The sequence below is a fragment of the Myotis brandtii genome, unplaced genomic scaffold (genome assembly GCF_000412655.1).
Source record: "Myotis brandtii unplaced genomic scaffold, ASM41265v1 scaffold32, whole genome shotgun sequence".
In the NCBI taxonomy this organism is placed as follows: Eukaryota; Metazoa; Chordata; class Mammalia; order Chiroptera; family Vespertilionidae; genus Myotis; species Myotis brandtii.
This window is the reverse complement of record NW_005362269.1, coordinates 2,566,462-2,588,570: the sequence shown is the minus strand read 5'-3', so window position 1 is coordinate 2,588,570 and position 22,109 is coordinate 2,566,462. Positions and strand designations below refer to the sequence as shown.

General features: G+C 45.4%; 1 protein-coding gene across 2 annotated transcripts in view; it reads left to right on the top strand.

Annotated features, from left to right (window-relative positions):
* The window catches only part of GLRA1 (glycine receptor, alpha 1), a 63,912-nt gene that overhangs the window by 1,340 nt on the left and 40,463 nt on the right, over positions 1 to 22,109 (top strand). The window lies entirely within an intron of this gene.

Genomic DNA, 22,109 nt, shown 5'->3' with positions numbered 1-22,109 from the left:
GCCCTCAGGGTGTCTGGCGTGTGCGTGGAGGTCTGAGACAGCCGTTGCTCTGGCAGCTGTTTACCTGTTTCTTGTGATTTGTTTGTCCTTCCGCCTGCTACACCCCCACCCCATCACTGGCCCCCAGGACCCCTGCATTTGGCTCTCACTCAGCTGGGGACTTTAAGGGGAAGCTTTAGGAGTTACTCAGTTTAATTAGGACTGCATTCTCCCTAACCGCAGTGCCGAAAATCTCAGCTCTCCTGTCTGGGGGAACCAAGTGACAACTAGTGGTGACGGGGGAAGTTGCACTCGAACTCACTGGACACAGAACATTTCATTTTCTCTCCTTTTTTTTGTTTCCGTTTTCTGCGGGGTGTGGGTGCATGTTACTGAGGCTTCGTGCTTGGAAAAAAAATAGTGTTACGACCTCAGGTTGTAAAGCCCTAAACTTGGGTGTACAGCGGATTGATTTAGAATCAGATCCTGGGAAACATTTCCCTTTCTAAACTTTGACTCTCTCCTCTCCCCGACTCACCTTTCCAAACTCTATTAGCTGAAGATCCTGACCTGATTGGCAATTCCTGTTTGTGTTTTGTTTTTTAATTTATGTCTACTCCTGACTAAATAGCTGAGTTCCCCTACCCATTTTCTCCCAGGTTAAAATTTTTTGCCTACAGGCTTAGCATTCTTATGTTAATACAAGCAAAAAGTGAAAAATCGCCTTTTCAGGAAGCATTGAAATAGATAGTCCTTTTGAGAGTGGGTGAATCATGCCATCTTCAGAGATGATAATGATAAATTCCATTTACATGAATTGAAAAAAATTATTCTTCTTCCATGACCTGCAGGGATCATTAATCTTTCTCATTTTAGATGCCTGCCTCTCATGTTTTACCATGGCATTTGGGTTAACAGTAATTTGAAAAACCTACTCCTTTTTAAAATAAGTAACCATCAAATATTATTCTCTCTTATCATAAATCGGCAAGTAATTTTGGGGTTTTTTGTTTTATTACATTTTAGAGAGCTCTGCATATGAATTGTTGGTTTGACTAATTTGTCGGTTGGTTTATTAAATGAATGACACCTCCCCCTAGATTTTAAGGGTCTATATGTAAGCTTTTCTTCATGTCTTTCTCTTGAGATAAAAAGAAGACCCTTCTCCTTCTCTGAGCTACCCAATGCTAAAGCTTCTAATCCCCGGTTCAAATCATTCTTTAATAGGCCATAGTCCTGCCCACAGCTCAGAATGCAAATAGTCAGGGAGTCGGATAGAATTTTAAAAGTGCAACAATCGAGGGCCCTGTGAAATGTAGCTACTATATGGGGGAAAGGGCAGAAAGTATCCTCTTAATTTAACAATATCAAATCCTTTCTCCCCTATATACATAGTAGAACTGTACTTGGTCACATTTGTATGCAAATTGATTCTCTGTTTGGCTTAAGAAGACAGAACTGTACCAGAGAGATTAAAGAACAAATTAATAAAACCAAGCACATCACCCAACCCCAACTCTTTTTTCTTGGTGAACAGTAAGTATGGTTATTTTATTCTCCCAGACATTGTCTTTCACAAAAGGGAAACACAGTTTAAAAGGTTTGCATTGCAATCGTTTTGATAAGGCTGTGAATGCACCATGTTAATACTTTAAGGAAAGTGGTGGTGGCCTATCAGGAAGCATCACTCTACATCTCCTTCCCCTGCGTGTGTCAAGACATACATGAGCTACGATGGGTATGGGATATGACTCCATGTGTTTATAAGGAAAGAAGAGTCATGACTGAAGGGCTGGGAAGGGATTCGTACCATTGCACTTTCAAAATACAGAAATGGCTTCATTATTTGAGGAGTCAATGTTGCTTCAGAAATGTCCTGAGACATAAAATAATAAAAATGAGAACTGAACTGGGAAAATTCCCCCAGAAATTTTTTCAGAGAGGTGGGGGGAGGAGGGGAGTTACAAGGAGGGAAAGTATTATCTTTGTCTAATTGGCATTTTCATTTCTAACTCTCTCATTTCTAAATTTTAGGTGAAAATAAGGAAGCATTAAAATCTGGGGGTTTGATAGAATGCATGTGGGGGTAAATGGAGACTGGCAGCTCCCTAGAAGGTTCCATGTGAATAATCCCTTCTCCCCCAAGGGACAGGCACTGTGTTGAAATAAGACAATCCAATAATCTCAGGCACCCAGGTACTCCTTATATTGAATGATGCCAGATGCTCACCTTGTTGGGAAATCTGGGGGCTAGAGAAGAAAAGAGCCTGGATAACAGAAATGCTGCTGCATCAGCACATAACCAGCAAAATGGCAATAATGACAGCAAAACAAACAAAACAACAATCAGAGTGCGTGAGGCAGAAGTCTCCTCCGGTGCCAACACAGAGAACAATTGAGGCCTTAGAAAGAGCTGAGGGGGAGAGAGACTAGGGTCCTGGGAGAAAAGCAAACAGCACTGCGGTGCTCATCAACTGTGTCCCCATTACTAAAATGAGGTGATTTGGCTGAAGTTCCTGCTCTGATATTTGAAAAGCCTGTGGGTCTAGAATTCCAGAAGTGCCATTCTAGGATGCAATAACCAATATTGTCTCTTTATTTTTATCAATGAGGATGGGGCTTTATATCCAGAAAGATGAGTTGTTTTATAGTAGAAATGCATTCCTTTTGAGTCAAAGAGAACTGACTTTGACTCTCAGAGCCCTTACAGTGGCTTATGGGTGGGACGGTACCAGAGCGACCCCACAATTTTCTCACCTACTCAATAACTCAAATAGACCCGTGCTAAATAACCATATCTCGCAATCTCAGCACTGCTGGCATGTGAACTGGAGAATTCTTTGTTATGAGGGCTGCCTGGTGCATTGTAAGATGTTTAGCAGCATCCTTAGCACCATAGCACCTCCTCCTCAGTCTTGACCATCAAAAAGCTCTCCAGACACTGCCAAAAATCCAGGGGTGGGGACCAACTTGGCTGCAGTTGAAAACCACTGGTATACAGTGACAACTGTTTAATCTGTTGCTCTGATGTACTAATTAGAATAAGGAAGGAAGAAAATGCCCCTCATGAAACGCTTAAAGCATTGCAGTGAAGCAAAGAGAGCCCTGGCTTGTGCTTGAAAAGGGAATAAAGGCAGAGGAGATAAACCAAGTCTAAGCCATGGGTGGCTTCCCCAAATGATGACAGCTTTTCTCTATGTGCCAATTCCACCTGCCGTCCCAGCAAATGCTTCCTTGCACAGGGTTTTGGACTGAATATGGTGCTCATTTGCTAAGAAAGGTCACCGAAACCTTGAAGGGAAGATGTTTCTAGCACACCAGGGTCAAAAAAAAAAACATGGCAAATAGATTTTTGCTCAGATCTCGGTGCTGGAAAACCACCCAGTTGAAAGATAAATGAGCTTCCCATCGAAGTGGCCCCTCTGGCTTCCTGGTCTCCGAGATTGCCAAGAGGGGCAGATGACCACCTGGATCTTTCCCTCCGGGTAGCATAGCGGGAGTCTCCTGAAATCTCACCCGCGGCAGTTGGGACACTGCGGAAAGTGCCTAGGAGCTCCTAAAATGGGTCAAGGACTTTTTCCTAAGGGTAGAAGCCCCTAGGGCAAGTTTGCAGTAGGGCCAATCAAAATGTCACTCTACCCCCTTTTGGGGGTTTAGGAACCATGAGAAAGAGAAAACATCATGTCTTAAGTCCCTGTGGGTCTGCTTGGCCTAGGACCCTAGACTGGTGAGTGGAATTATGGATCGGCACATACCTTACGCATGTTTGCAAAACTGATAATGACCTTTCAGAGGGCATCCAGGGAATTCATTGTGGAGACCACCTTGTGAAGGAGGTTGCACCCATGGGGTGCAGTGGGAAGAGCAGATAGGCTGTGATTTGAGACTCCCCCACCCCCATCCCCAGAGCCAGTTCTGTTCCCAGCCTGCAGCATGGCTTTGTCAAGTCTCTTCCCCTTATGGGGACTCCGTTTTCTTACCAAATGACTGACTCTGACACCTCTCAGTTCCCTGCAGCCTCGTCTCAGGTCTTTATGAGAGACAGAGGCCGTGCCCCCACAGGATCAGAATGAATCTGCCTCACTGCTCACACTGCCTTCATTCTTGACCAGGCATTTATTTATCATGTGCTCATGTGTCCAGCCTGAAACTAAGCACTCTGCAGGGGAGACAGAGGTAGCAGATGCCACAGCCCCTGTCCCTGCAGGAAGGGGAGACACTGCTCCCTGTAAGGCTACATCAAAACCCTCCCTCCTTCTCCAGAGGACCCGCAGAGCTCCCCTCCCGCAGCCTGTGCGCGTCCTGCGACAGCGCATTCATGTGGCATCATTAACTTTATTTCCTTCATCAGCTGACAGAAGCCAGAATGATTTTTAAGATGGATGGCACTGTCTCCCGCCTGGCCATCTTGACGCTATCCTGCAGGCTTTCTGCTGCTTTGGGCAAAGCGGCCTTGGCCCAAAGGGAGGAGACCTGGAATCCAGAATTTAGCTAGTGGCATGACCTTGAGAGGGTCCCATGACCTTTCCAGCCTCAGTTTCCCTAGCCACAAAAGGAAGGGAATCGACAAATCACTCTGTCTAAAATAATTTTTAGCTGTGTCAGCCAAAAATTATATTCTCCCCATCTCCTCCATAATAGAACAGTTTGAGGTACAGCTATCAGCATATTTCAATTATTATAAGAAAGAGCAACACTGAATTCTATTCAGGCTCAAAGTCCTGAAAGAATTGAGGACCGCACTAACAACTTCACTCTCTGGATAGTTATCTCAACCTGGAAACCATTATTGACAGGTCCCATAAATATGTCAGTTTCCCCAGAAAATGCTTCTTATGATGAGAAATCATGATGCCTGATCACTATCCTCAGAGATGTCAAGCGTGGTCTAAGAAAAAGACCAAAGTGTTCTGTACTTTTATCAGTGATTCTGCTTGGTTTTTTCTCCCACATCAAGACTACATTTTAAACTTTTTGTTTACCAAGCCCCATTCATAATTAACTTATTGTCCTTGTCTTTATTAATCAAAGGCACACATACCTGCCAGAAGTACAAGCATCATACAATAAGCAATGTCGCCACACTGAGTTGACCTAAGAAAACACAAAATTTAAGACACGCGATGTTTTTAATTAGTCCATAGAGCCTTGTCAGAAGTAAATATGCAATCTGTTAGACTCTGAAATGTTTGAAATGGATTTTGAGTCCTCATTACTATTTCATGAACCCCCTAGGTACTCAGGGACCCCATTTAGAAAACATTAGATTTGATTTATTCTATATTGCTTCAAGAGAAGAACTGGGGTAAATTGATAGATTAATTTTTTAATGCACATATGCACATTCTGAGCCAATGCAATTTCAAACTTTCTGGCAGATCTGTCACATGGTGAACGGGGCTGCCTTGGTGGTAGTGAGGGTCCTGGCAGTGGAGGTATGCAAGCAGAGACCGGATGTCCTCCTTCCAGGAGGGACACAGAAGAAATGTAAACTGCTTTTGTGGGTTGAGATTTGTAACTAGCTCCAGAAAAGTAAGTGAAATGCAGGTCAGAGGCAAATCTTCAATATACTTACATTCCCTCCTTTCCTAATTCCCAAATTACCATCTGATCTTTGTAAGCTCTCTGAGTCATGCCATAAACACATACTTACCCATATCTTTTTCTTCTTTTTTAAAAAATATATTTTTATTGATTTCAGAGAAGGAGGGAGAGGAAAGAGAGATAGAAACATCAGTGATGAGAGAGAATCACCAATCAGCTGGCTCCTGCACCCCCCCTACTGGGGATCGAGCCCGCAACCTGGACATATGCCCTGACCAGGAATCCAACTATGACCTCTGAGGCTCAACCACGGAGGCACACCAGCTCGACCCTTTTTCTTCTTTATAATGAATTGTATAATGAAGAAAGGGGGCAATGACCACACACACACAATAGGACAAAGGGTTATTAACAGGAAATCACCTTCGTTATGTAAGAGCCTGGTTTTACACAGTGAGAATGAGCTCAGAATAAGAGACTATCAGAGCCAGGACCACCAACAAATGCACTGGTCCACAGACAAGTCGCCAGGCACGGCTGGTGCTCACAGGACTGATGGTCTGTACGCTGAAGGCCGCTCAGCCCTGAACTCCTGCTGTCTCTCCTGAACCAACTCCCTGGTAAGCCTGATACACAACGGAAAACACCATACGGCTGGCCAGCAAATTCATTCAGAAAGCGCATTGGAAGGGAACAATGCCCAGAGATGCCGGGGAGAGGGGCTTATGCCTATGCTTTGTAATGCAGGCCCTTATGAGGGGAGCTGTGGCCCCAATGCTTTTGAAACTCCTTAGAAAGGATCCCTTTGTGGTTTTCTGAAGTTGATATTGTCCAAGTTTCCCGAGGCTAATTCAGTGCAATTAGATTACCACTCTCTGCCTTTGAATTCGGCTGTTTTTCAGTGTCCGTTGCTAAATGAGTTTACCATCTTAACAGGGAGCCGCCGCCCGGCATTAATCCCAGCCGTGAAATGGACAGCGTTCTCTCCTGCCTCATATACTGGGCAGCCCACAGGCACCTGGAAAACCAGGCTCTGCCCCCTTCCCCCCCAAGGTCCGTCCTCAATCTCCCACCCACTCACCCCAGAGAATCACACTTGCCTTCAGTGTCTGAAGTACCATCAGAATCGTGGAGGTGCAGCTCTCAAGCTAGCAGTGAAGGACTGTAGAACACAGGTTCCCACCGTCATACTAGACGACCAAAACGGAAGCTCTCAGGGTCGGGACCCAGAAACCTGTAATGTTAACAAGAGTCTCTAAGGCAGTGCTTTTCAAACGTCAGTGTGTGTGTGAATCACCTGGGGGTGCCATGAAGATGCTGAGTCGGACTCAGGAGGTCTGGGTGGGGCCTGAGAGTCTGCACGTCTAACAGCCCCCCACCCACACCCACCCCCGTGGTGCTGATGCTCCTGGGGACCAAAGGTTTGCATAGCAAGGCTCTGAGTCACCTGACTGGGGGCCCCTGACATGGATCAACCCTCTTATTTTGCAGGTGAGGAGAGGAAAAATGACTTCCTCAAGGATATAGAGGGAATGGCAGAGCTCCCAGAGCCCTTCACAATAGTGCACGTTTCCCCAGCTTGTTCATGTCTGTCGTCTATAAAGCCCGTGTGGCCTGGACTCTGCGACTGCGCGTTCCTCCCTTCAACACACTGTCCTCCCTCAGAAACACGAACATGCACGGCGACAAGGGCTCCTCAGGCAGCTGTTCCCACCCTGAAGTCCTAGCACCCCAATGCTCCCATTCCCACAGCCTGGAACTCCCACTGTGTGCCCCCGGGTAGGAGAAGGGCACTAGACAATGGGCTTCGAATGCTGGGACCCAGCCACGAGAGTCTGAGGACCGATGGCAGAGGTAGATCAAGGTGACCAAGGTCTTCCTGTGCAGGCTGTACTATCAACCTTGCAGAACTACAGGCTTACTTAGCACACCCAGGTGTGCAGAGCCTGCTGCCCATCTACCATCTGTCTGTCTGACCTCAGACCCATGTCCTTCCTTCTCTACCTCTCTGACCTATCATCCTTCCTACAAAAGCACGTTAGTATCCTACACATTGAATAGAGTAGCTGCTAGCATCTCCGGCCTCTGAGAGCTGCGTATTTATGGCTGCGTGTTTATGGCTACATGTTTATGGCTGCGTGCTCGGTTCTGCAAGGCTCCCCAGCTCCAGAGGAATGCGGCAATCCTGACTGCCAGGCAGCCGTGCAGTTGCTCGTACAAGAGCATTTTACAGACTATAGAGAGTTTCACATCCATGGCCCCAGGTGAGCTTCCCAATCACCTTTAAAAATAGATACAAAACAGTGGGTACTACTCCCATTTTAGAGCTGAGAAAACTGAGGCTTAGAGAACAAAAGTGTCTTGCTTAAAACCACACTGTTGATCTCAGGGGACAGCCAGGATTCAAATACAGATCTCCTCCCCTCAGCCGACCACACTGCCTCTTTCCCCTTAAGGGAGGAATACATACACATCCCTAGCCCTGCGTGCAGTATACCTCTCCCTCTTCACAGATTCCTCCCAAAGCTGCAGCCCTGTGAGCTGGTGCACACGTCAGGCCCGCAGCCCTCGCCCTCTGCGGGGCCGCAGGGCTGGGAAAAGCCTATGAGAGAGAGCTGGGCTCCCCTCTCCCATCAGGGCTTTGGTCTGACAGTCATTTTCTTCCGACTCTTAGCCAGATGGGGATTTCTCTCTCTGCTCTTGATCATTTTTAATTGTACGGTACATGCACACATTCTTTTGTTGTTGTTGTCCTGAAACCAGGTGTAAGCCACAAATCCCCTTTGATAATGATCTCCAGGTCATCCCAGCTTTTATTGCTTTAAGGAGTGTCTTACTTGATCATTTTAATTTTATTTTTATACACACATGGAATGATGGCATATGTATTTCAGTAGTTATCCACACAGGTTGAAATCTATTGAAGCTTACTGAGCTACATATACTATCTATTGAAATATGCACACATGACCATGTCATGGGATCAGATTACCCATATAATTCTGTAGTCTGTCTTATTCAGGGGTCAGCATGTCCTGGGAAGTCTCCCCGTGGAAGCACCGGCTCCACCTCATTCATTTAATGAGCGCAGGGCCTCGTTATGGATCTCTCATTGTTTCCCAGCCACCCTGCTATTGATGGGAATTTACAGTTTTTCTAACTTTTCCACTGCAATCAGTGTTGCAATGATCACAGGGCACCTACATCTTTGTGAACACGTGTGACGTTTTGCCAGGCAGATAACAAGAACAAGAGATGGACTTCCTGGGGCACAGAGCATGCGCACCTTCGATGTTAACAGATGCTGCAGGCGGACACTCCTTTCTTCCTGAACTGTCCCCTCCCGCTCTCCTAATGCTCCATCTCAGCCTTGACTGCAGCAACTCGCTAATGATAACCATTGCTATTTACTGAGTGTTTACTGAATGCTAGGTACTGTGCTAACAACCATAGGCCTCATCTCATCGTCCCACAAAAACCTTAGACATAAATACTATTGTATTCCCATTTTACAGGTGACAAAAATGAAGCATAAAGAGGTTATGTCATTTGCCCAAGGCAAGACAACTAGTAAGAGACAGAGCCAGGATTCAAAAACAGAAAATGTTCTTTTAATCACTGCACTGCCATTGTTACTCCAAGAATGAACCAGCAAGAGGAGGGCAGGACCGACTGGAAGAGGGAGATGGAGACAGAATTGGCCTCTCCAGATCATCCAGGCCCAGTCGTTTGCAGGTGGTTCTAGATAATAATAAAGTTAACGTACATCTGTAGACAGATGTGAGTGTCCAGTCTCCATCCTGCACACAGGAGGAAGATGGCACTAACGTCTGCCCCATCACAGAGGTCCATGGTTAGACCTCTGTCTAAGGGTAGAGACAGGTTACTGCAGCCCACCCTTTCTTCTCTGTCCCACCTGCCTTGGGACCAAAGTCACTTGATTGAAAAAGCTGTCGAGGATTATGGGAGAAAATTTCTGACTGAGTGGGGAGATCAGGAAGCAGGACAGCATAATCTCAGGCCTGTTTTAATTTTTTTTTTTAACTGCTGGTCCCTAGTACTTAGACCAAAGACCTTTTCAAGCCTCGTGCTCTAACCCACAAGCACACAGGACTGTGTGTACCCAGTGTCCCTTCATCTTCACTATGGGAGGTTGGAGAGGCCGCCCAATCTCTAGCATGGGGGGGGGGGAAGGGTCTCACCACAAAATCTGGATCTGCCAAACCCAAGGCAGACCCACAGGGCTTCTCAGAACACCCCGAGGCCAGGAAGCCACAGTCAGCCCAGAGCAAAATGGGGAGAGGCAGTGAGGACTGGGCTAGCTCTCCTTTCCGACTGTGAGCGTCACATGGCCTGTGGGAAGCCCAAACAGGGCTGCCGCAGACACCTGTCTCCAACAGTTCTCCAAGTGACACCAGCGACAGCTCTGAATGTGTCCCCGAAGGCCTGTTGCTAGTAGAAGAAAAAGCACAACACACATATATGTCTCCTAATATCAGCTCTTGAAATAAACTTGCTGGTTTGTTTGTTTACATAATAAACATTATACATGTTTGCTGTAAGATATTTAAACCGCATAGGGAAATATGTTTAGAACTGAAATACTGAGAAATCTTACTCCCTGGGGTAAATCACTTATACAGTTGGATATTCATCTTATGCAAATGATTTTAATAACATAATAATGACAAAAGCATGAGTGCTTACTCTGTGCCTGACATCTTCCTAAAAGTTGCATGTGTATTAAGCCATGTAATTCTCAGAACAATCCTATAAACCAGATACTATTGCTCATCCATTGTATGGATGAGGTTGTGGATGAGGAAACGGAGAACTGGAATAATTTTCTTAGGGCTGCTCGCTTGGGAACAGCGTGACAGACTGAGACCCAAGCAGTCTGGCTTCAGGGAGCCTTCACCTGCTTTGCTACAATAGTAAACTGTTTCTGTTTTGCAAAAATGGGATTATACTAAACACCATGTTCTGCAACTTCCCTCTTCTCACTTGTCAATACCTTGCCATTGTACATAAGCGGCCATTTCATTCATTTTTGCATTGGTGCTGCCTTCCGCTGAGAACACCAAATTTCAGCATGACACAACCCTCAGCTTGCCACAATCCAGCCCGCCTCCAACCCCCCACCCCTCCATTTCCAGCTCCTTGACCAAATTCCAGCCCAAATTCTCACTGGTCTTTGTAACAGGCGCAGTATTCTCTACTCTGTGCTTTTCTCACACTGTGGTCTGTCCCTCCATACATCTAGACAAGCCCCTCTCCTCATTTCTGCCCTCTGGATTCAAGCTCATTGAATTTTGGATCTTGCCTCTGTCACTTCCACCCTCTGTTGTCTTGGCAGTTTGCTCAACCTTTCTGATCCTCAAGTTCCTCCTCTTAAAAAATGGAAATAACGACCTCACTGATAGATAAATAAAGTCACCTTTGGAGCCTCTCCCCCACCCGCCAGCTGAGTGCAAGCCCTTTACAAATGGTAATTCCCTCTCCACTTCTCTGTGACCCCTGCCTCAGGATCCACCCCTCGCATCACTTTCTCCATGTCCTCATCCAGACCCCAAACTGGGCGTGGACTCTCCTCATAAATCCCTTTGGAAATGCAGGCTTCACCCTTGGTACTTGGTTTGTTCTAAGTGGCCTCATATACGTTTAGGTGCCCTTCTAACCTTCCTGTGGGATCATACACCCTTCCATGGCTGGGAACTTAATGACTTTCTTGGTGCATGTGAAAGGCCAACAAGAGGACAAGGAGTGCTACCCAGAATTTTCCGCTTGTCCCACTTCCCCTCATGGGTAGCACCATCCCTGTGGTTCATGTATATTAGATATTCAGTGCTTGTTCAATGGAATGGCTTTGTCCCCACATGCCTGCTCCTGTCCTCCTCTCTTTGGCTCTGCAGAAGCCCAGGATCAGAAGGCTTCCCACCAGCCAACCCCAAAGCACTGCTGTATCTCACCGTGACCCCTTTTTGCTCCAAGAAATGAGTCACAGTGCGAATGAGCTAGACATGGCAGCTCAGCGCTGGCTCGGTGGCTGCTGCAGTGAGTTGTTCAGCCTTACCCTTGCTGTCTGGCCGAGCTGTCCCAGTTCTGGGCCTCTCAAACCACCTGAGCCACCTCAGACAAGGCTGCCTGTCACCATTGCCTGGTCTACAGAGAGGGTGGGTCTCAGGGGAGATAGTTTTCTTGGTGGGACCTAAACCATCTAGTACAGTGGTTCTCAACCTTCCAAATGCCGCGACCCTTTAATACAGTTCCTCATGTTGTGGTGACCCCCAACCATAAAATTATTTTCGTTGCTACTTCATAACTGTAATTTTGCTACTGTTATGAATCGTAATGTAAATATCTGATATGCAGAATGTATTTTCATTGTTACAAATTGAACATAATTAAAGCATAGTGATTAATCACAAAAACAATATGTAATTATATATGTGTTTTCCGATGGTCTTAGCCGACCCCTGTGAAAGGGTCGTTTGACCCCCAAAGGGGTTGCGACCCACAGTTTGAGAACCGCTGATCTAGTAGAAAAGAAAAACCCTTCACAGGAGCCAAGGAAAGATTGCATCATGCCTGGACAAAGGGGACTTAAAAGAATTTGTGGAATGTGCCTTAAAATATAAAAAGCTACACTTCCTGAAAAGCAGGGTGGCAAGGTTCAGTAAAAGATGAAACCCCCATGCTGCCTCAAACTGGGCAGCTTGGAGATTAGAGGGAGATTTCCTCCCCTCTCCCCGCCCCACCACAAGCCCCACTCTGACTTTGTAACTGAATCTCAGTCTTCCCATCCCTAAAATAAGATTGGACCATATAAAGACAATGGGTCTTCCCAGCTGTCATTGCATAATTCTTCAATTAAGCTGGCCTACAAAGGGCCCAGCAGTTAACAACTCCAGCTTGGGAATCAGCCAGATATGTTCTAGCATCCTGGTTATACAACTTGCTAGCTGAATACCTTGGAGCAAGGCTGTTTTTAAGATTCCTCAGCCTCAGTTTTCCTCATCTGTAAAATGGCAATGGTGATGATCCCTCCCTGACAGATTGCTCTAGGGATGAAATGGAAGAAGGCACGGAGAGTGTTAGCGCTGCATGTGGCACATAGCAATTGTGCAAAGCAGGAAAGCTGGGATCACTATTATTCAAGAGGGATAGGCGCAAAGCATTGTGGGAGCATGAAGAAGAGTCTGACTAACTCTGCCTGGAGGTGGGAGACAGTACAGAGTTGGAGAGTATCTCATAGGAGTCAGGACACTTCAACTGGGCCATAAAGAATGACTAATTCACCAGGTGGCAAAGAGTGCCAAGAGAGAATGATGCAGGCAGAGGGAAAGGGCTGGCAGAACAGGCAAGCTGGGCGAGGTGGAGCTCAAGGCACAGGGTGGACCAGTTGTCCACCATTACCCAAGCTCAGCCCTGTCCTGCTCTGCTCTGTTCTCCCCCAAAGGGTCTTTCATCAATTGGAAGCCCAGCTGAGAGTGGATAATTTGTTCATGACCCCAAAAATATTACTATATGCCAGCAATTATTCTAAGTTCTGGGGACAGATGAGTAAGGGAGTATAAACCAATGAACGACTTGGGAAAGTACAGATTTTCAGGCCACGGTCAGTGCTATAAACCCAGTAAAACAGGATAATGGGACAGAGAACAGTCCACCAGAGTGGGCCCAGGGCACCTACACTTTCACTTGGGCCTTAATCACAGGAGATGGCAGGTGGGAGGGGACTGTTCCTTTTTTACCGATGAGGAAACAGAAACCCTGAGAGGAGCAATGATCCATCTAAAGCAGTGGTTCTCAACCTGTGGGTCGCAACCCCTTTGGGGGTCGAATGACCCTTTCACAGGGGTCGCCTAAGACCATCGGAAAACACATATATAATTACATATTGTTTTTGTGATTAATCACTATGCTTTAATTATGTTCAATTTGTAACAATGAAAATACATCCTGCATATCAGATATTTACATTACGATTCATAACAGTAGCAAAATTACAGTTATGAAGTAGCAACAAAAATAATTTTATGGTTGGGGGTCACCACAACATGAGGAACTGTATTAAAGGGTCGCGGCATTAGGAAGGTTGAGAACCACTGATCTAAAGTCTCACAGCCAATAAGTGCCAGAGGCAGATAGCCTCATTCCACGCAGAAGAGTCAAAATATCCAGGATGAGAGACTAACGGGGGTGGGGAGGAGGGGGGGGAGAGCAAGTAGCAGCAAAATAGAATGTATAGTAGGATCCCAGTTTTATTTTTTAAATGTTTTATTTTTCTCATATGGGGGCAGAGGGAGTCTAGAGAAATGGACCCCAAACTGTTTAGAGTTGTTATGAATGAGACTTGGGGGGTGGGGGGGGCTTTTATTTCCTACATTAAATATTTCAGTAATGCTTGAATGTTTTACAACCCAGTTTTATTTTTTAAGTGTTTTATTTTTCTCATATGGGGGCGGAGTGAGTCTAGAGAAATGGACCCCAAAATGTTTAGAGTTGTTATGAATGAGACTTGGGGGGCTGGGGGGCTTTTATTTCCTACATTAAATATTTTAGTAATGCTTGAATGTTTTACAGCAATGTACATATTACTTTTGAAAGCTGAAGATAGATTTTTTTTAAAAGGATATCAGAGAGCGTGGGCACACAATCAAACTCAGAGCCCACCTTAATAAAGGACAACCTGCACAGGTAGAGAGAAAAACACATTTGGAGCGATCGGAACCAGTGCCTGCTTGATTGGAACAAGTGAAAACAAGGCCAGCGGCTGAGGCTGGTGTGTTGGGAAGGATTTCTGGGCAAATGGGAGTTGCTTTCCCATTGACATCATTGCACTGGAAGTGAAATGTCACTCGCAATGGAAGGTCAGGTTATACTACAGACTGGGGCTTTTAGAACAAGTAATGGATGGGACATATTTTCAAGAGAGAATAAGAAATAAAAAGGCAGGAAAAAAAAAGAGGGAGAAAAAGAGGGGGCACGCAGAGAAATAAAGAGGCAAGAGGGCTCAGCTTGGGTCTTCACTGGTTCAGCCAAGAATTCACTGTGAGTCCCTTTCCCTCTCTGGAGCAGCATTCTCACCTGTAAAAGGGGTGGGTGGGCTATACTAGATGATATTCAAGAGCTCTCTTAGCGCCATTATTCTAGGATTTAGAAGCAAATGGGGGAAAAAAGGAAGGAGGTAGAGGAGCAGAAGGGGAGAGAAACACAGGTGGGCAGAAGCAAATGCTAAGGAGGAATGATGAGAGGAGGAAACCAGGAGAGAAAGAAAGGCAGGCATTCCCCAGAAGAGTTGGAGTCTGGTTATCTTGTTGGAAGCGCAGAAGGAAGGACTCTCACATCAAGAATTAAAAACAATGAAAGATTCATCCTCAGGCCTCCAACTTCATGTGCCTGCTGGTGGGAGCCAGGGCTGATGTCGGGAGAAGCCGAGGCTAATGTCTGAAGAACAGGGGCCTGCGGGGAGGGAGGATGCTGCCCTGTTCTCATCTAGGAATGGGGACAGCTCCTCTCCTCTGGGCCTGACCATGGACAACAATGATTGGCATATTCCTGGCCCTGGGAGATGTCCTGGGGGAAAGACTAGAGAAATGTGCCCAAGGGAGCTACCCCTGGGACATTTCTGCACAGTGCCCGGTGCCTGGGACGACTCAATCCTGGGACCCATCAGACAGAGAAAATCCCAGGACAGAAAGAGTCTTCAAAGGTCTTCTTCCTCCTTCCTGCCTCTAAGCATCTCTTCCTTAACCGCCCGGTGCCATAGGCCTTAGCACAGATGACACTCAGTCCTCTTCTCCAATCTTTTCATAGTGTCTGAGCCATCCCAGGCCTTGAGCCCTTGGCCACAAAGACAGTGCCTCCAATGCCTGGTTATACTTAATCCCCATGGCACAGTGCTGGGCACACAGTGCGCTCGCCAAACCCATCTGATCACTGGTCAATATGGTGAACTGGCTCTAATCTCTTCCCAATCATATCTATTCTGTTGCTTACCATTTCCATGTAAACATCCTTTTGTTTATACTGCACTGCACCTTGTTTCAAAGTCCTGCCTGAGGGGGCAGAACCTGGCAGACACCTGCCTCTGCAGAAGTGAGGTGGACACCAACTCTACAGGTGCCATCTCCAAATCTGTAACTGACCCCAATGAAGAAGGGAATAGAGACTGCCACTCTGTAATGAAAAGCACAGGTGCAAATGCAAGACCATAGCTAACTGTTCACTTAGCATATGGTGAGCCACTTCAGAATACCAGGTTCTTGGCTAAACAATTTATCTGAATGTTTTACCCTTCCCAACAATCCTAAAATTAGAATTACATATTCCTAGTTTACAGGTGAAGAAACTGAGGCCAAGGGAGGTTAAGCAACTTTCAAGGTCATATAAATAAGTAGTTAAGTCACCATCCCAGCCTCTTCCTCAGCTGGTTCATGTGTATAGCGTGCTACTAAGAGTTCAGTCTCTACAATGTACATGAATACTTCAGTGACAAGAAACTCACCAACTCCAGAAGGCAGCCTCTTCTCTTACTGGGTAGACTGAATGGTCAAAATAGTCTTTCCTCGCATGCATTAGGCAGCTGTCTCCGTCTTTGAAAGTCCCGTCCACTGTCCCTGGTCACCTAAAAGGAATCAGTGAGCTGTAGAAGGCACCTAAACCATGGGATCAGAAAGAGCTGGTTCTATTCCTACCCTACCACCAACTAGCCATCTAACTTTCAGCCAAGTCACTTCTGCCATCCGTGCCTCGATCGCCTTTTCTGTACAATATGTATACAAATTGGTACCCCATAAAGCCTTTTGGAGAAAAAAATAAGTAATATTTGCTTATAAGGGCTTAGCTCAGTGTCTGGCAAATGGTAAATACTCAAGAACATTATTTTATTCAATTGAATCCCTCTTCCCCAACAGGGATTTGTGGAAAAGAATCTGTCTGTCTTCTCTGAGCCAAACAGTCAGGGAGTCTTTCATTATTCCTTACAGGTCAATTTCAAGTTTGTTTACCAGCCCAGTTGTTCCTTTCTGGATCTGCTCCAGCCTGTTAATGTCCCTCTTAAAATGCAGGACCAAGGATGGAATAGAAACAATTAGCCAAGATTTGAAGTACAGCCCATATGCGGTGTTTCCTGCCATACCTGACTCTTTGAGTCTTTAGATTTTTCTAAGTTCTTCAGAATTACTGGTGTAACCTAAACTGGCACAAAACTGTAGTGAAGAATGTTTGAATCTGGTGAACAGGAACTTTCATTTTTATTTGTAATAATGGCTAACATACAAAGTGGTCTCTATGTGCCTGGCATTGTATCAGCACTTGACGCATATTTGCTCCATTCACCCCAACAATCCTAGGAGCACCGTTATTACCTTCGCTTTATGATACATAGGTTCAAAGAGGTTAAGTGACTTGCAGAATTAGATTTGAGTCTTCCATACTACCCTACCTCTTGCATATGGGATGTTTATAATGTGTAAGAACTTTCAGAAATAAAAAGTTGAGTATGACACAAACAGAAGACATAGGCAGGGAAATGTAATAAAAATAATAATAATAATAATAATAATAATAATAATAATAGAAATGCAGTGACCCATGTGGGACCGTGTACAACACAAACGATTCTTCTCCAGGCAGCACCCGCCTCCGGAAGAATTAAGTTGCAGTGAGGAGCCGAGTCCTGGGGTGGGGAGCACTCCTTTACACAGACAGAGCTTTCCTGCCTTAGAAATATTCATACCCTTTGACTCAGCAAAATTTTGCTCCGAGGACATGAGCAGAGGTTTGTGACCAAGGGGCTTTTCACAGCATAATTTATAATAGCTAAAAATTGAAAATGATATAAATGCCCATCAAGGGAGAGACAGCTAAATGAATACTATTACAGCCTCACACTGGCATAGGCAGTCGTTTATAATTGTGTTTCTAAAGGTTTAATAACGAGAGAAAAATGCTCATTTAGAATCTTCAGGAAAAAAGCAGAGGGAAACTGATTATAACCTTTAGAAGAAAAAAAATTAGAAGAGATTTACTAACATGTTAACAGTAGGTATCTAGATAATGAAATTTCCAGGCGCGTGTTATACTCTTCCTTGAACCTTGTATTTTTTCCAATGTGCATTTATTGCTCTCGTTGTCAGAGGGAAGTGTTATTTTTTTAAGGGTGGAAAGAAGCTGAGGGCGGCCAGCCAGGTTGTGAAGCGCAGACTTTGCCACTGGACCATCTCCATCTGTGCAGCAGCAATTACTGCTCTGTCGCCATCAGATCACCTTAATCCTATTGATTGAAATGCCAAAGCAATGCTATTAATTTACTACTTACTCTGAGCACAGCGGGATGACTCCTCCAGGTGGGAGAGGGGGTGGTCCTTGAAGATTCTAGCACAAAGCACAGAGAAGCCTCAAGAAGTTCATAGACTCAACCCCCATTATGTAGCCTAGATCAACCAAGTCTCTCATCAATAAAAATCACATTTACAATTTGCCAGGCACCAACGTAAGCCCTGCAAAAGAATGGTTTATTCTTTACTGCAACCCTATGAGCCGCAGCTACCCTTGCCCCCATTTAACAGATGCAGAAACAAAGACAGGCAGGGTCAGTAACTTGTCCAAGGCCTCAAGCTGGTCAACGGCAGAGGCTGGATTTGATGGGAGTCCATGTGCTTCACCCTGGAGCATGCCCCTGTTTCAGTCCAGAAATGTTTTTAATTGTGTAGTGTCTTATACTTTCCTCAACATGATTTCAAATAGTAATTTATAAGTTAGAACAGGAGGTGTCTACACTTAAGGATAGTAAAGGACTTGCTCAAGGTCACACAAGACAGGATCAGAACAGGCAGAAGTGGACTCCACACCTACAGCTTGTCCCGTGCCCTGGGCTGCATCTCTCTGCCTCTGTGACATGCAACAAGAAGCAGGAGGCCATGGAATTTGGGGCCTCTGTTTGGTCCCCCTGTGAGCTACAAAGAGGTGGCCCTGCTGGAGAATCCTGAGGTGTGGGGGAGAAAGGAAAGAAACCACAGAAGGGAAAGGAAGACTGAGCAGTAACCCCTGTGGTCCTTTTGCCCTGCTTCATCACTAGCCACACACAGCTCCTTATCCTTCCCTCATCATCCATCTACCTTCCTTTCATCTCATTAAGTCCCACAGGCTTCACTCACATGTCTTCTCCTACATCCTCCTCTGTAAATACTCCTTTTATTTTGTTTATTTGTCTTTTGACCATTTTTAAAAATATATATTTTTTTGATTTCAGAGAGGAAAGGAGGGAGAGAGAGAGAAACATCAATGATAAGAGAGAATCATTGATTGGCTGCCTCCTGCATGCCCCACACTGGGGATCAAGGCATATGCCCTGACTGGGAATTGAACCAAGCCCACCTGATTCATAGGTTGATGCTCATCCACTGAGCTATGCTGGCCAGGGCATTCTTTAAAAAAAAAGTGTATATACATATATGTGTGTGTGTATGTATATATATGTATATATGGGTATATATGTGTATATATATGTATATCATATATATGGCAGCCTTTATTCTAGTGCCCCCCTCTCTCAAGTCATGACAACCATTCTATTGATTTTTGATTTTCAAATTTTGTCAGCTACTGGTTTAGACCTTGATGGTTTGTCCAACTACTTATACATTATGTTTTGATAGAAATCACAGTCCCCAGTTTTGTGAATGATGCTTGAAAGAATTGCTAGTCAAGGGATACTTCTTAGATATATACCAGGGGTGGGGAATGTCCGGCCCATGAAATCATCTGGTCTGGCTCTGCCAAGGCATTAGGGATGAGTTAATTAAACGTTTGACCAAATATAGCAGGCTAATTTTTAAGTTGATAATTTTGTATGGCCCTTGAATGATGTCATAAATATCTAAATGGCCCTTGGCAGAAAAAAGGTTCCCCACCATGATCTAATCTGGGGACCTTCTTGATGTCCACAGGCTTATCACTCAGTTTGTTTATTTTTTATATTGATTTTAGAGAGAGGCAGGGAGGGAGACAGAGAGAGAGAGAAACACTGATGTGAGAGAGAAACGTCAGTAGGTTGCCTCCTGTATGCACCCCAACTGGGAATCAAACCTGCAACTTGGGTATGTGCCCTGACTGGGAATCGAACATGCAACCTTTGGTGTTTGAGTCCCAGTGTACAGGATGATGCTCCCACCGACTGAGCTGCCCAGCCAGGGCTAGTCAGTCAGTTTATTAAAGGCAACTTCAGATTTTAATCCAAGTGGCTCTTTCTACAATCTAAAACCATTTTTCCTCAGTGCCCAGTGAGGAGGCTTTATTTTCTCAGCATTCTCCTTTGAATCAGTCTGTTGGATCCTTGAAGACCACACACATGGTCTTCACTTTATGAAAACATGTTTTCTCTGGGATAAACAGCCCGTTTTGCTGATGCATTTCCCATGGGTTCATTGCAACCTGGCTTCGTTTTCACTGTAGGTTTGAACTAGTATAGACTTGGGAGGGGAAAAGATATGTGTTTTTTTAATAGGGTCTGGATTCAAGCACTTACTTGTCTTCACATAGGTTTTTCTCTATTAGTTTCGGAGCTCGTGGAAAGCAAGGGTTACGACATACTAGAGGCCCGGTGCACAAAATTTGTGCATGGGGGGGGGTCCTCTCAGCCCAGCCTGTACCCTCTCCAATCCGGGACCCCTTGAGGGATGTCCGACTGCCAGTTTAGGCCCGATCCCAGGCCTGACATCCCTGTCGGACATCCCTCTCACAATCCTGGACCGCTGGCTCCTAATCGCTCATCTGCTTGCCTGCCTGATCGCCCCTCACTGCCTGTGTGGCGGCCTGATCGCCCCTAACTGCCCTACTGCTCCCCCTACCAGCCTGGTCACCCCAACTGCCCCCTCTGCCAGCCTGGTCGCCCCTCACGGCCCCCCCACTGGCCTGGTCGCCCCATGCAGCCTGCTGTTCAGTCATTTGGTCATCCCTCACTAACCCCCTTGCCAGCCTGGTCGCCCCACACAGCCTACTTGTTCAGTCGTTTGGTCATCCCTCACTAACACCCCTGCTGGCCTGGTCACCCCCGCAGCCTGCTGTTCAGTCATTTGGTCGTCCCTCACTAACCCCCCTGCCAGCTTGATCGTAGGCAGCCATCTTGTGAGGGTGTGAGGATAATTTGCATATTACCTCTTTATTATATAGGAGTCTATTACTGATAGAGATAAGAGAGAAGTCTGTGGGGTCAGGGGTAACTGGATATGTTACTTAACCTCTATGACCCTCAGTTTCTTCATCAGTAAAATGGGAATAATGATACCCAACCCATAGGATTACATTCAGGATTAACTATTGCAGATAAAGCTTTTAGTGTAATGCCTCGTACTGTGTAACCACTCAGTGAGGGCTAGCTGGTTTTATTTTATCATTTATATTCTGTTCAATCACCTAGTTCGATCTCTGACATACAGTAGGCAGCCATGATTATTCTGGATAAATAAGTAAATAAATGAAGTATTACATTAATACTATCTCCAATGAAATGAGGATTGTCTCAACATGCCTAGTGAATGGAAATAAACTCTTTTTCTGAGAATAAAAAGAGTTTATCTCCACAGCATCTGCAAAAGCACTATGAGCTTTTGCCATTCAAACAACATCTGCAAGGCGCTGGCCAGGTATCTCAGTTGGTTAGAACATCATCCCAATATGCCAAGGGTGTGAGTTATATCCCCAGTCCAGGCACATACAAGAATCAACCAAGGAATGAATAAATAAGTGGAACAACAAATCGATGTTTCTCTCTTTAAAAAAAAAAAGCCACCTACAATTGGTAAAGGCAGGTTGTATTTTAAAGATGAGTGAACTGAGATGGAGAAAAAGAAAATGAAAGGCAAACTGACTGCAGAGAAATTCTGAGAGACGATTTAATAAATAGTCAAGAAGGGCTCACCCTCCCCCTTCCAGTCGTTTGGGAATGAAGATAGTCAAGCGGAAGATGCCCCAGAGCAAGCAGATCTGGAGACCTTGGTCACATTCTGGCCCTGCCACCCGAGACCCTGAGCAGGTCTCTTAACCTTTCAGGTGAGCCTCAGTGTCAGCACCTGTCCATGGGGATGCTGCCAGGGGATGGTATGAGGATCAAATGCAGTGATGGATTTGGAAGTGCCATATAAACTGAAGGCGTTATCGGTTGCACGTGATCATAGCATTGTTCTCTGCCCATAGTTTCCAGTTCCTGGAGCCCCCTGAACTCTCACTTGCAGCTCTGAAGAGCCGTGCAAACGTTTCTATTGTGAACTAGTGCAGGTCCTCAGAGGGACTTTGTAAATCACTAGCACTTGGAAGAGTCAATAGAGTATAGTGGTTAATAGTGTGGGCTTTAGAGACCAGCTGCCCAGGGAGCTCTGCCATTTACAAGCTGTATGACCTCAGCTAAACCTCTAAAAACGCAAGTGTCGCCGTTCTCACCTGTAATGTGGAGGCAACAATGTCATCTTCATAGGAATGTTGGGAAGATTAAATGCAGTGACATATCTAAAGTACCCAGCACACAGTTAGTATTAAGGGAATGGCAGCTATTGCTATCATTAGCTAATATCATGTCTGTATCT